Raw genomic sequence first — 14,580 nt, forward strand, 5'->3', positions numbered from 1 at the left:
ACTACCAGCCGCTCCGCGGGAGAAAGATGAGGCTTTCTACTCCCGTAAAGATTTACACCCTCGGAAACCCTATACAGGGTCGCTGTGGGTCGGAACCGACTCGATGGCACATAACAACAACAACATATCCCCAAAGGGATGCTAGAGAAGGTGGTAACATGGAAGCACCCAAGGCACAAAAAATAGCAACAACAAAAAGCCCACTGAAAACCTACCCTCCCTGGTGTGGCACTGTAGAATATGCACTAGACAACTAATCACAAACTCAGCGGTTTAAATCCACCAGCTGCTTCTTAGAAACCCTATTCAAGGTCACTATGAGTCAGAACTGCCTCCATGCACTCAACAATAACACTCCTAGTCAAAGAACCAGGAAAGGAGCAATCTAGGAAAACAGAAAACTTAGTAAATTACCATTCTACTGCATCCAAATCCCACAAAGAAATATGTAGTTGCACTCTTATCCAGACAAGGGAAGTCCGAGTAAGGAGGTAAGACCTCCACCCTTGCCAGTTCATAGTTTGGAACCCCAATTCAACAACAGTGTGGTTTCCAACTAGGTAAAGTAGGAAGGGAGGACGTTCATCTTTTACATACACTGGTGAACCCAAACCCACAGAATCAATTGTGATCATAAGGGGAGCTAAGACTTTTACTCCCAGGAATAATAAGTCACAACTCTACCCCATCCCTTCTGGAGGCAAGCCATATAAACTGTTTTTGATGATGGCTTAAAAATATTTGCAAGAAAATAACAGTATCTTCATCTCAATGTTGATAGGAATTGATTGTCTCTTTCCATTCAATTTGAGACTGCGTTGGGTTTGAATGCTGATTTTTACCTGAAACCTGGATGTTTTGAGTCGTAATACTATAGATCTTATTCAAACTGTCTTACTGGGCTTTTTCATTGCTCTAGCAGGGAAAGATATGGAAGCCACTTCTTTACTGCTAGTTCAATGTAGGAAGGAGTCCAGGTTGCCTACCTAACCCCTACTAACAACAGACGGTGAAGTCCTTATTGCTACAGGGCAAGGTTTGGAATTCAGGCTCCTTGCTAGCTAGTCTCCCTAATACTGCCCTGGTTTGGGGTAGTAGGAGAGCCTCATTACCGCTCACCACATGGACTTTACTGACACAGTGATGGCGGGTCCTGAATTACCTCTCTACTGCTGCTTGGTGGTCAAAATGGGAGAAAATATTTATAAATCACATCTCCTACAAAGAATTACTATCTAGAATATAAGGGAGCTTTAAGAAGTTCAAAACTGGAAAATTGGAAAGAAAATATCATGGAATTTTTCATGAACTTTTGAATCTCTTTCTCATATAAAAAACTCTGAAAACTCAGTCATAAAGAGGAAAGTAAAACAATCCATTTAGAAAACGGGCAAAAATTATGAAAAGATGCAAATAAGAAATCAGCACATGAAAATGTACTCAATATTAGCCATTCGTGAAATGCAAATTAAAGCCACAATGAAATATTCCTATGTATTTTTCTGAATGGCTAAAACACAAACACCACAATGCTGGGAAAGATGAGGATAAATCAGATCATTCATCCTGTACTGGCAGGGATATAAAATCATCCAGTTACTACAGAACACATGTTGGCTGCTTCTAAAAAGTTAAACATGCAACTACCATAAGCCCTAGAAATAGCACTACTGGGCCTTATTCTAGAGAAATGGAAGCATAAGTCAACACAAAACTCTAAGTATCTGAATATTTACAGTACCTTTATTTGTACAGCCAGATTTAAGATAAGAAGCTAGATATTATTCAATAAGTGAATGTTAAAGATGCAATAGTAAATCTATACCATGGAATACTATTCAGCAATAAAAAGGAACAAACTATTGTTATATACAACTTGAATGAATTAAAAATGTCAATCACAAAGGTTATATACTATATAATTCTGTTTTTATGACATTCTCGTAATGACAAAATTATAGAGTTAGGAAACAGACTAGTGCATGTTTGCATGAAAGCTCGGCGGTTTAAAGCTCACCAGTCTCTCCTTGGAAACCCTATACATGGTTGATATGGGTTGGAATCTACTTGATGGCACTTAACGACAACAAGGATTAAGGAGGGGGAGGGGTGAGAGGGAGGTTGTTTGGCTTAAAGGATCCTTGGTGAGGGAATAGTTATGACATGTTGACCATGTCAAGGTTAACGTCCTGTTTGTGATATTGTACCACACGTTTATAACATGCTGCCATTGGGGAATATTCAAGGACTGCAGGGTTTCTCTGTAAGATTTCTTACAATTGCATGTTAATATACAGTTATCACAGAAAAACAACATTCATTTTTGTAAAGTAGGAAAAATGTTCACCTATTATCTGTAATTATTTTGCTGCTGGCTCTTTCCCCTAGAACTATCTGCATGTAAAATGGGCTTTGTCCTGTTTATAAGGCTTAGTCACTGAAAAATGGTCTCTATAATAATAATAAAAACCAATGATTTTACAGGAAATCTGTCTTTTGATGGTGTGGAAGAGGAGTCACCTGTCTACTCTTGGGCAGTCCATCCTATGAACAGCTTATATTTCTGGAATAAGGTTACAAGGGAGGGCTCAGAAGCAGAATTCCTTGTTTTCTATTAGCAGACTTCAGATGCTCAAAGATAAAGTCGATCAAATCCCCCTTCCTTTTACATCCTTTGTAACACTCTAGAAATGGTGATTGCTTTTTGAAGTAAATAATGCTGCTTGAATATCTAGCCTCACTCTCGCTCAAAAGTAAATCACCTCCTTTTTTTCAGTTCAAAGCCTGGACTACTATATTTAGCAAAATATTAACCTTTTATCCTATGTGGTCTAAAAAAGGAGATTGTTGTTGTTAACTGCTGTCTTGTCTGTTCTAACTCATAGTGACCCTGTATAGGGTTTCCAAGGAGCAGCTGATAAGCTTGAATCGTCAACTTTGCGGTTCAAACCGACCTTGTAGTCCAGCATATAAACCCACAGCACCACACCAGGACTCTGTAAGAAAGAAGACAGTGCCCAAAATATGCTCACCCAACTTTCACAGAGATACCCAACATTTAATACTTCATTTGGCTTCTCATGCTTAAAAGAGTTTTTGTCTTCAGCTTGAACCTCATTTATGAAATGAAGAAATTACAAGAGAAGATGAAGATGATAGCTTCATACTAGCTAACATTACTGAGCACTTACTCTGTGATTTGAATCATCTCACTTAATCCTTACCACATTCCAGGACTGACCGTATTCTCATCCACACTTTGGTGATGGTGGTGGTGGTGGTAGTGTGCACTGAGTTGCTTCTGTCTCATAGCAACCTTGCACTGGGTTTCCAAGGCTGTAAATCTTCACAGAATCAGAAAGCCCCATCTTTCTTCCATGGAGCAACTGGTAGATTTGAACCGCTGACCTTGTAGCCAATGTCCCAATGCATTACCCACTATGCTACCAGGTCTCCTTCATCCTCACTTTACAGATAAGGGATTTCAGCTTTCAGGGTTGTGGTAACTCTGCAAAGCTCCAGCCAGGACACAGTGCAGCACAGCCTGGTCCTCAGAGTCTAACGTCCACAATCCTAACTACTACTCTAGAGCGATGCTTCCTTTGAGATGTAAGAATTCAGTAGTACCATTCTGTCAGAAATACCATGGCCGAAAATCCCTGCACTGAGTGGGAGCTTAGTTTCTCAGAGCTGTTATTAACTCTTAGGACTTGAAGAATTCTGAAGGGGAGTTGGAAGCAGAATTATCATTAAGCACAGATATTTAACAAACTCAAACCTCATTCACTCAAACACTGGAGTGCTACAGGTAACTAAGCTATCCTCAGCATCTGTTCCTTATTTCTTCCAAATAAGACATACAAAATTAAGAGGCAAAATTAAAAGATTTGCCACAGTATGTATCAATAATACTGATGAAAAGCTCATCAAAATTTTGGAAGGTATGACTTAGTGAGTTTTTCTACGGCAAACTTTTCTGAGATAATTATCATCAAATCGCATTTCTTATTGGCAAGCTCTGAAGTACTTTTGCTCCTGTTCTCCTTCTCGCTGGTCTCTCTTCCTTCTTGTTTCTGCTCACACTTTCCTTCCTCTTGGGTTCCCAACTCCTTGGTTCCTGACCTTCAGCAGAGGGGCCAACACATCTCTATAGAACCTCCCACCAGGAAAAGGTGAAAAATAATATTGTATTAAAAATTGTTTCATTCTGAATTCTGTGAAAACAGTTATTTCTGCATCAATCTGGAGCAATGTATTTTTCTAAGTCTGTTTGAAGAACCTTGGTGGTGCGATAGTTAACCAGCAGTTTGAACGTATCACCTGCTCCATGGGAGAAAGATGAAGCAGTCTCTTGTATATAGATTACTGTTGTTAAGTTCCAACTCACAACGACTCTGTATAGGATTTCTGAGGAGTGGATGGTGAGTTTGAACCTCAGACCTCGGGGTTCAAACCAACCTTGTGGCCTCAGTGCATATCCTATGGTGCCACACCAGTACTTCATGTAAGTGCCTTCAAGTCAGTTCCGAACCATAGCAACTCTGTATAGAGTTTCCTAGGATCAGCTGATGAACTTCAACTACCAACCTAGTGTTCAAACTGACTTTGCAGTTCAGCACATTAGCTCACAGTGCCATCCAGGACAGATTTACACCCTGGGAAATCTTATAGGGGCATTTCTATTCTGTCCTGTAAGGTCACTATAAATATAAATCAACTTGACCGCACACCACAAGAGAAGAATGTACCAGAAAATACATGTGTGCCAACAATGGATTTCTCTGTACATCATCTGGGACTGAACCAGAAAATAGATGAGAGCTTTAAAAAAAAACTTCTTAAATTTTTTTCTTCCTCCTCTTCCTCAAACTTCTGGAATTTTTCCACCTGCCTCTCACAGATCCCTAATCAGTTACAACAATCCTTCACAGCACCCTGTGGAATGTGTAAGACAGCATTCCACAACACACAAAGAGAAGGCTAGCGCTTCCCACCAAGACTGGCCACAGCTTCCAAACCATGGTAAAAATAAACAGTCAAACAGAAGCCTGTGTTCACTGTGGGATATGGTCTGTCCTTGTGTAGATATCATTATTCAATTTCCTGAAATCTATACAAGACATACTTTAGTGCTCCTCAAGCACTCCAGAAGCACATGGTCCATACCAGCCACAGATAAAGGTCATGTGGGAGCATTAGCTCTTTTAGGATTGGAGTCTTGGTGTGGCACTGTGGGATAAAGCACTAGACCAGAAGGTCAGTTTGGACCTCAAGGTTGGTGGTTCACACTCACCAGCAACTCCTTGGAAATCCTATACAGGGTAACTATAAGTTGGAGCCCACTGACAGCACTTACCAATAACAATAGCATACTTGAAAGTTTAATCTTCAAAGTGACCCTTCATGCCTTTTATGAGCTCAGTCCTCTTGCTCCTTCTTTCAAGCCCCCTTTGACTTTCTTGATGCCTCTGTTTTTTGGTTTTTTAATGCTTTACTGTGAATTATGTGATAGTTTACATGGGAGAACATCAGCTTCACATTGATCCCATCATATATCGTTTCCTTGCCATGGTTACAATACCTTCCATGCATCATCCATCAACCAAAGGGTATACCCTGCAAGCCTGCTCCCCAGTCATCAACACACAGCCCCTCTCCCTCCCTGGGTCCAAAGTCTCCATCCACTCCATCTCCCCATGTCATCATCTCTGCCTCCATCCCTGGCATCACTGCTTCTCTGGGCAGGGTCCTGCTCTCCGCTCTTCTCCTTTGATGGTCCCAGGGACCTCTGCTCCTAGACTGTAAGGTTAATCACTCCCCTCCCTTTCCCCCAAAACATCTACCTTTACATTTCCAGCCCTTACAATCAGTCCTGATAACAATTATTTGCTACTGTATCGCAAGAGACGTATCCGCATCTCCTTTCATCAGCCCTGACTAGGCAGAATGGACACTACTCAGTGCAGATTCTACCTTGCTCCACGCCCTCTGGATCTAGGTTCCCTCTTGAAAACTTGTAAGCCAGTCACTTCTTGCCTCTGTCTTAAGGGCCTCTATCTTTTGATGACTGAAATATTTATTCTCTGGCCCCATTACAGAAAAAGTTCGCTGACCTCTAAGCTCAATGATGGTATGGTTGCCTGAAATCCATAGAATGGATTTGATGCCTCTGTCTTAAGGGCAATTTGTGCACACTTGAGTAAGTGGAGAAGAGCAAGGATGGGTCTTCAGAGCAGTGGATCATCTGAAGCATCAATGTAACTGACTAGAAAGTGGTTCTCATTCAAGCTCATTTACCTGGTAGTGTCTATTTTGTTTAGGTTAACAATGTCTACTGATACCTCCCATAAAAATGTCCAGGATGGTAGAGAGAAGTCAGATCAAGTAGATATGCTTGTTGTCCGCCCAGCAGTATATTTATTTAATAGGAGGGCTAGCTGCAGGTGAAGAGAGACTGTGAGCGGTGTCTTGAGCCAGTTATCACGGTGACCCCAGGTTGTCTTTGTAGAGCTGAGCTCCATATAGCTTTCAATAGCTAAATATTCAGAAGGATATCACCAAAGTGATATACTTTCATCCAAAGTGTCTCTGGGTAGACTCAAACTTCCAACCTTTTGGTTAGCAGCCAAGTACATTAACCCTCTGTACCACCCAGGGCCTCTAGCTGCATCATGAGTTCCTCCTACTAAGGAAACCAAGGCACAGATGCAGGAAGCTGGGCCAGATGGCCAAAGTCACATGCTACACCTATGCTGTGTCCTAAGAAGTAGGACCTAGACTTTGTAACAGTGATTACCTGTCTACTTAAATTCCGATAATGCACTGGGCCATAGGGTCAGTTTGAACCACAAAGCCAGCAGCTCTGATTCATCGGCTGCTTCTTGGAGACCGTATACAGGGTTGCTGTGAGTCAGAACTGACTCCAAGGCACTTAACAACAACCATCTTTAAGGTTAGAGGTCAGCGAACTTTTTCTGTAATGGGGCCATAGAATAAATATTTTAGACTTTAAGGCCCATATGGTTTCTGTCCCAATTACGCAATTCTGCCACTGTAGCACCAAGGTATCCATAGATAATAAATATGTAAACAAACCAGCATGATTGTGTCCCAATAGAAGGTCCCTGGGTAACGCAAATAGTTTGCGCACAACTAACAGTTGGTGGTTTGAACTCACTACTGGTATTAAGAAGGAGGCCTGATGGTGTAGTGGGTTACGTGTTGGGCTACTAAATGCAAGGTCAGCAGTTTGACTCCACCAGCTATTTCATAGGAGAAAGATGAGGTGTTCTGCTCTCCTAAAGATGCACACCAGTACACAGGGTAGCTATCAGTCAGAACAGCAGCAGCAGTAATGATAGGGAAGAAAGCATTGGTAAGCTGCTCTCCTAAAGATTATCACCAAGAAACTTCTATGGAACAGTTCTACTTACTTTATAACACACAAGGGCATCAATGAGTTAGCGTTAACTTGGCAGTGGGTCCTGGCTTTATTTGGTGTCCCAATAAAACTTTATTAACAAAGCAGGTAGTGAGCAACATTAGAATTGTGAGCAGATTTTTCTAATTCTTGAACTACATACATGTCTGAAACAGGATCCATAAAAATGAAAAAATACTAAAGGCAAAGTTGTCTTACAAGATGTGAGTCCGTTTTGTAAAGCCACGATAATTAACTGGTATGATACAGGTTTCGCCATCACTGGGCATCTAACGGAACACTTGAGGGAGCCTACTTTATACAAGGAGACTTGGTGGTGCACTAGTTAAGTGATGGCTGAGCAGTAAAAGTTCAGTTGTTTGAACACACACTCTGGGAGAAAAGACTTGAAGATCTGGTCCAATAAAGTCTGCAGCCTAGGAAACCCAGTGGGGCGGTTCTAGGCTGTCATGAACAGTTACTATGAGTCATAACGGATTCACCAGCACATAACAACAAATATATACAGAACTATACAGGAGCTCTGGTAGCGTAGTGGTTACAAATCGGGCTGCGAACCTTAAGGTCAGCAGTTCGAAACTACCAGCCGCTCCGCAGGAGAAAGATGAGGCTTTCTACTCCCGTAAGGATTTACACCCTTGGAAATCCTGTACAGGGTCTCTATGGGTCGGAACCGACTCGACGGCACTTAACAACAATATATGTAATACAGGAATTATCACAGATCTCCAAAGGGTACAATGAATTGTTTAATGAACGGTATTAGAAAAGTTTGCAATTTGGAAAAAAGAGAAATTAGAGAAAATTAGATAAAAAGAGAAATTCAGATGATTGTTGTTAGGGACTATTGATTCAGTCCTGACTCAAAGAACTCTTACGTACAACAGAAGGAACCACTGCCCATTCTTGTGTTATCCTCACAATCAATTCATTACTCAATGCCAAAAGTAAATTTCACATCGTTTAATACAAATAAGAACATAATGAAGATGAAAACCGAATCCACTAATGAGGATGGTCTTTCTGAACACAGAAAAAGTGAATGAAGAAATCAAAAGAGGAAAACTCATTTTTACTACAGAAAATGTTTAAAATGTATGCCCCTCAAAGAACATATACACAAAATTAAGAGGTGAAATTAAGAGAAAAATATTTTTTAAAGTATGTATTTATAATGTTGTTGTTATTAAGTGCTGCTGAGTTGGTTCTAACTCATAATGACCCTGCATAGGCTTTCCAAGGCTTTAAATCTTTGTGAGAGCAGAAAGCCTCATCTTTCTCCTGTGGAGCTACTGGCAGGCTCAAACTACAGACTTTGCGATTCATAGTCCATTGCTTGTCGCATAGAGTCACCACATTCCCTGTGTATTTACAATACCAAGGGTTATTATATTAATTGAGAAAATGTTCATCAAAATACATTAATAGGGAAAACTGAAATCCTCAATAGGAAAAAATGTCATTCTATGGCACAAATATTTCACAGAAGAACATATAAAAACGAGAAAATGTGTATCACTAACAATAAAAATGATTCAAACTGCACTCCTCAATCCTTGAAAAAGCTTGCTGAGGTAGGTAGTACTGACTCCTGGGATCTGCCGGGGACTGAATTGATGTCACCTCTCTGGAAAACAGTGTTCTAATATACATACCTGAAATGTTTTTGTATCATTCTATCCAATATTCTAGAGTCCTGGTGTGGCACCGTAGGATAAGCACTAGACCGAAAGGTAGGTTAGAAATGCTAACTCAGCAGTCCAAACAACCAACCACTCCATGGAAACCCTATAAAGGGTCTCTAAGTCAGAACCAACTCAACAGCAATTATCAACAACATTCAATATTCCAACTACGAGGAGCCCTGGTGTAGCACTATGGGTTAATGCACTGGACTGCAAAATCAGTCTGAACTGCAAGGTCAGTGATTCAAGCTCACCAGCCACCCCTTGGAAACCCTATACAGGGTCGCGATGGGTTGGAACTGACTCAACAGCACTTAACAACAGGATTGATTCTAAGGAGGCAAAACAAAGATGCATATACTGAGGCAGACATTACAAAAACATTTACAATAGAAAAAGAGAAAGGCATTACATTTAAAATAAATTACAGTGTATTACTGGTACAGTGATTAAGTACTTGCTCAGTTGCTAACTGAAGAGGTCAGCAAGCCAAACCCAACTGCTTTACAAGACACATGTGTTAGTTAGCGTCCATGAAGAGTCTCACTCTGTCCTACAGGTTGTTATGGACTGGAACCCACTTAACGGCAACAGGTTTTGTTTGTTTGTGTTTTTGTTTGTGCTAAAGTTAATAGTACAAAATATTTTCAGACATTAAATTTTCCAAAAATTAAATGACATGGAGAAATGCTTACAATTTACTAAGTGAAAATGGTTACAGGAGTCAGAATAGAGTGGTAACTGGTAAAAACAAAAGAGACGGACACTCAAGAAAACAGACAATAAAAAAGTAAATTCAGCAAAGAGTAACGGTAGTAATTCCTGGTTTGAGAGTATGCTTTATTATTATTATTTTTTTTACTTGTTCTTGAAATACTTTCCATATTTTCCAAACTTTTTCAGTAAACCTTTTGTGTTATGGTCCAGATAGTAAATAATTGATGCTTTGGGGGCCATATGGTTTCAGCTCCCCAACTCCACCACTGTAGAGCATTTTAAGTCAAAAACTATGCATAAATAAATCTGTGTGTCTGTGTTCCAATAAAACTTTACTGTAAAAAACTAAGTGTCTGGCTGAACTTAGTCTGCAGATTGTCATTTGCTGACTCCTAAAAAGCTCTGGTTACATAGTGGTTACGAATCGGGCTGCAAACCTCAAGGTCAGCAATTCGACACTAATAGCGGTTCCACGGGAGAAAGATGAGGCTTTCTGCTCCCGTAAAGATTTACAGCCTCAGAAACCCTGTACAGAGTCCCTATGAGTCGGAACTGACTCCACGGCACATAACAACAATAATTCTATATGGAGGAGTCCTGGTGTGGCGCTGTGGGCTAATGCGTCAGACTGCAAAGTTGTTTGAACTTCAAGGTTGGTGGTTCAAGCTCACCAGCTGCTCCTTGGAAACCCTATATAGGGTCGCGATGGGTCGGAATTGACTTGACGGCACTTCACAACAACAACAATTTTATATGGAATGGGGAGTCCTGGTGTGGTGCTGTGGGTTAATATGCCAGACTGCAAAGCCATTTGAACTGCAAGGATGGCGGTTCAAGCGCACCAGCTGCTCCTCGGAACCCCTGTATAGGTCGGAACTGACTCAACAGCACTTAACAACAACAACATTCTACATGGACACAAATTACTTTTCATAATAATGAGGAAAAAAATGTTGTTGGGTTTTTTTTTTCATGATTATGAAAAACTGTTTTTCAAGTGTTGTCTTGTTTTTGTATTTTAAGTACTAATTTCTTATCAGAATTCTCTCTCTTCTTAGCCCCTACTGATTTCAGGATCCATGACACATGTTAATTATAAATGTGTTTCTCCCTTGTGCCTACTGCAATGATTTACAAAGTCCTGTGGACTCCATATGATTTGGCTAGGTAGTCACCCAGTCAAACACCCTACACTTGGAGCTAGAAAAAGCCCAAGTTCAAAACTCGGCTCAGCCACTTAACTAACTCAATAATTTTAGCAACACTACTTAAACCCTGTACAGGGTCGCTATGGGTCGGAACCGACTCGATGGCACTTAACAACAACAACAACAACTTAATCATAGCTTCAGTTTCTTCACCTTTAAAATAAAAACAATAATATCTACCCCACAGTCAAATATTCAATGAAGTTGTATCTAACCATATCTGGCCCTGAGCTGACACTATTAGGTACTCTTTGGAGATCAATGGAAATTAATTTTGAAAGGCACTGGAGTGAGGTCTGTTTTGAGAGTCAATGATATCTGAATGAGGAGGGAGGAGGTTAAAAGCATGAAATTGAAAAGGCCCAGAAACTTCTTGCTCCATCCAAACCATGTAAGTAAGATGACCCAAGGATGCAGCAACTATGACATCTATGGTGTGTCTGTTTTTATTCAATGAGCTAAATAGTTTATATCAGCAACAAAACAGATAAGACAGTATTACACACACTGGGGTTCTAGTGTGGCACTGAAGGATAAGCACTGGACAACTAAATGAAAAGTTGGCAGTTCAAACCCGCCAGCCACTTCTCAGAAACCCTCTTAGAGCAGGGGTGGAGAACTTGTTTTCTGCCAAAACTTTTAACATCGTTCACAGGCCATACAAAATTATCAACTTAAAAATTAGTCCACTATATTTGGAGTCCTGGTGTGGTACTGTGGGTTAATGCACTGGACTGCAAAGTCAGTTTGAACCACAAGGTCAGAGGTTCAAGCTCACCAGCTGCTCCTTGAAAATCCTATACAGGATCGCTGTGGTTGGAATCAACTCGATGACACTTAACAACAACAGTGTATTTGGTCAAACATTTAACTAACTCAGTCCTAATGTGATGGCTGGAACTGTGGTTGCCTTGGCAGGGACAGACGAAAGGTTTTCGAGAGCCTTATACAGTCTGCGTAGTGGTTACGAATCAGGGAGCTACCCTCAAGCTCAGCAGTTCAAAACTACCAGCTGTTCCGCAGGAGAAAGATGAGGCTTTCTGCTCCTGTAAAGATTTACAGCCTCAGAAACCCTGTATAGGGTCGCTGTGAGTCGGAACCGACTCCATGGCACACCACCTTCACCATCACCATACAGTCTGCAGGAAGGCCTAGTGTGGTGTTGTAGGTTAACGTGCTGGGCTACAAGGTCAGTTTGAACTGTGGTCAGAGGTTCAAGCTTACCAGACGTTCCTTGGAAACCCCATATGGGGTCACTATGAGTCAGAACCAACTCAACAGCACATAACAACAAACAACATACAGCATGCAGCATGCAGGCTGGACAATCCCCACCCCCTGCTCTACATTTCTGCTCTATGAGTCAGAACTGACTTGACAGTGCTTAGCAACAGCAACACACATTGAAGTCCTGGTGTGGTGAAGTCGAATAAGTACTAGCCTGCTAACCACAAGGTCAGTGGTTCAAAGCTACCAGCTGCTCTTTGGAAATCTATAAATCACTATGAGTCAAACGGACTGGATGGCACGTAACAGCAGTAACAACCACACACATTAACCCCATGGGAGAATAAGGCAACAGCTCTCCAGCAATCTCTGCAGCACTCTTTGAGAACATGAACTGGGTCAGAGGAGTTCCAGGACCATTGATGAAAGATGACAAGAAACGAGCCTGTCAAATAATTGATTAGGATTGACTGCTTGGCCTCACAGGAAAGGGGTCACTTTGGCCACATCTGGGACACCAGCACTATGCCCTGCAAAGAATCATGTTTCACAGGCAAACAACACTTGATCGTTACCCCATCACTTCTGTGATTTGAAATCTTCAAAACACAGTCCAATGAGGAAGGGTAACCCCCACTGCTTTCCAGTCCCTTCCGACAACAGCAACGCTATAGGACAGGGGAGAATGCCCATAGGGAATCCAAAGCTGTCATCTTGATGGATGCAGACAGTCACATCCTTCCTCCAGACAGTGTCTGGTGGTTTCAAAGCACCAACCTTCTGGTTAGCAGCTGAGCAGCTTAACCGCTGCAACACCAAGTCTCCTTTCAAGAGAAAGGTAAGGCAGGTATTACTGGTCCTTTACAGAAAGGAGAAATCTGAGATGTCCAGGAGCTGTGTCACATGCTTAAGGTCACTTCAAGGTCTTATGGAGTCTAGTGCCTTAGTATTTTTTCTCTTAGACATCCCAAACCATCTCATGCTTGTCAGCCCCACTCCCAACATAACTATAAAAGGCAGGAATGAAGCAGCCCAAAAAGAATCAAATTATTTGCCATATCTTTTGTGGTGAGGTTAAAACATGGTGAGGCTAGACTAAGGATATTATTTCCTTCAGTACTGAAATGGAAAAGATTTAAAACAAATGTGTCTTTTTATTGCCATTAATTATATATGAAGTCTTGCATTGAGTATCATGAATATGATATGAATATGGTGAGAGACTCAAATGTAAGTTAAAATCTGATCAACAAGGCAAAAGGGTATACTGAATACAGCATTGTGCATTTTATACAAAGTCTAAGATTCAAATTCTGGCTCTGTCACTTACTAATTTTGTGACCCTGGCAGCTGGACATATTCTAGCATAGTGTGCTAACTTAGAAAATGAAAATAACCGCATCTAGCTTGCATGTAGAATCCCTAGGTAGCTCAACTGGTTAATTTCTCAGCTGCAAGATGAAAGTTTGGCAGTTCAAACCCACCCAGAGGCACCTTGGAAGAAAGGAATGACAACCTACTTCTGAAAGATCACAGCCACTGAAAATAGAATGGAGCACAGTTCTGAAATGCATGGGTCACACGAGTGAGAACGCACTCAAACACCATTGGTTTTGTTTCGTTACCTTGCAGTTGGCTGAGAACAGTTGTTATTAAGTGCCATAGTCGGTTCCGACTCATAGCGATCCTATCTAGGGTTTCTGAGGAGTGGCTGGTGGGTTTGAACTGCCAACCTTTAAGCTGTAGTCCAGGGCTTATCCTACAGCCCCATACTAGGGCTGAGGACTGCCAAAGATAAACTCAAGTGTGTTTTGTTAGCAAATGTTGCACATTCTAAAAAGAAACATGAACTTCTGAGTTTAAACTAAGGCCCATGAAAGATTAGATGAAACTTCTGGCTTTCTAGATGAATGCTAAAGGGAACCTTCACCCACATCCTGATGTGTTTCCTTTATCTATTGTTGTCACTGTTGTTAAGTGCCATCGAGTCAGAACCCACTCATAGGGACCCCATATAGAGTATTTCCAAAGAGCAAATGGTGAATTTGAACCACTGACTTTGCAGTTCAAACTAACTTTGTGGTCCAGTGTATCACACCAGGACTCCTTCCTGTATCTACAGTGGTTGGTGGTTGTGCGCTGTGGAGTCGATTCCAACTCATAGTGATCCTGTATAGGATTTCTGAGGCTATAAATCTTTACAGTAGGAGCAGAAAGCCTCACCTTTCTTCTGCAGAACAGCAACAAAAACTGTTAATCACAAGGTCACAATAAAACCAGTAGACCTAACTAATTGGGGCTG

Source organism: Chrysochloris asiatica, unplaced genomic scaffold, assembly GCF_000296735.1.
Source record: "Chrysochloris asiatica unplaced genomic scaffold, ChrAsi1.0 scaffold00070, whole genome shotgun sequence".
NCBI lineage: Eukaryota > Metazoa > Chordata > Mammalia > Afrosoricida > Chrysochloridae > Chrysochloris > Chrysochloris asiatica.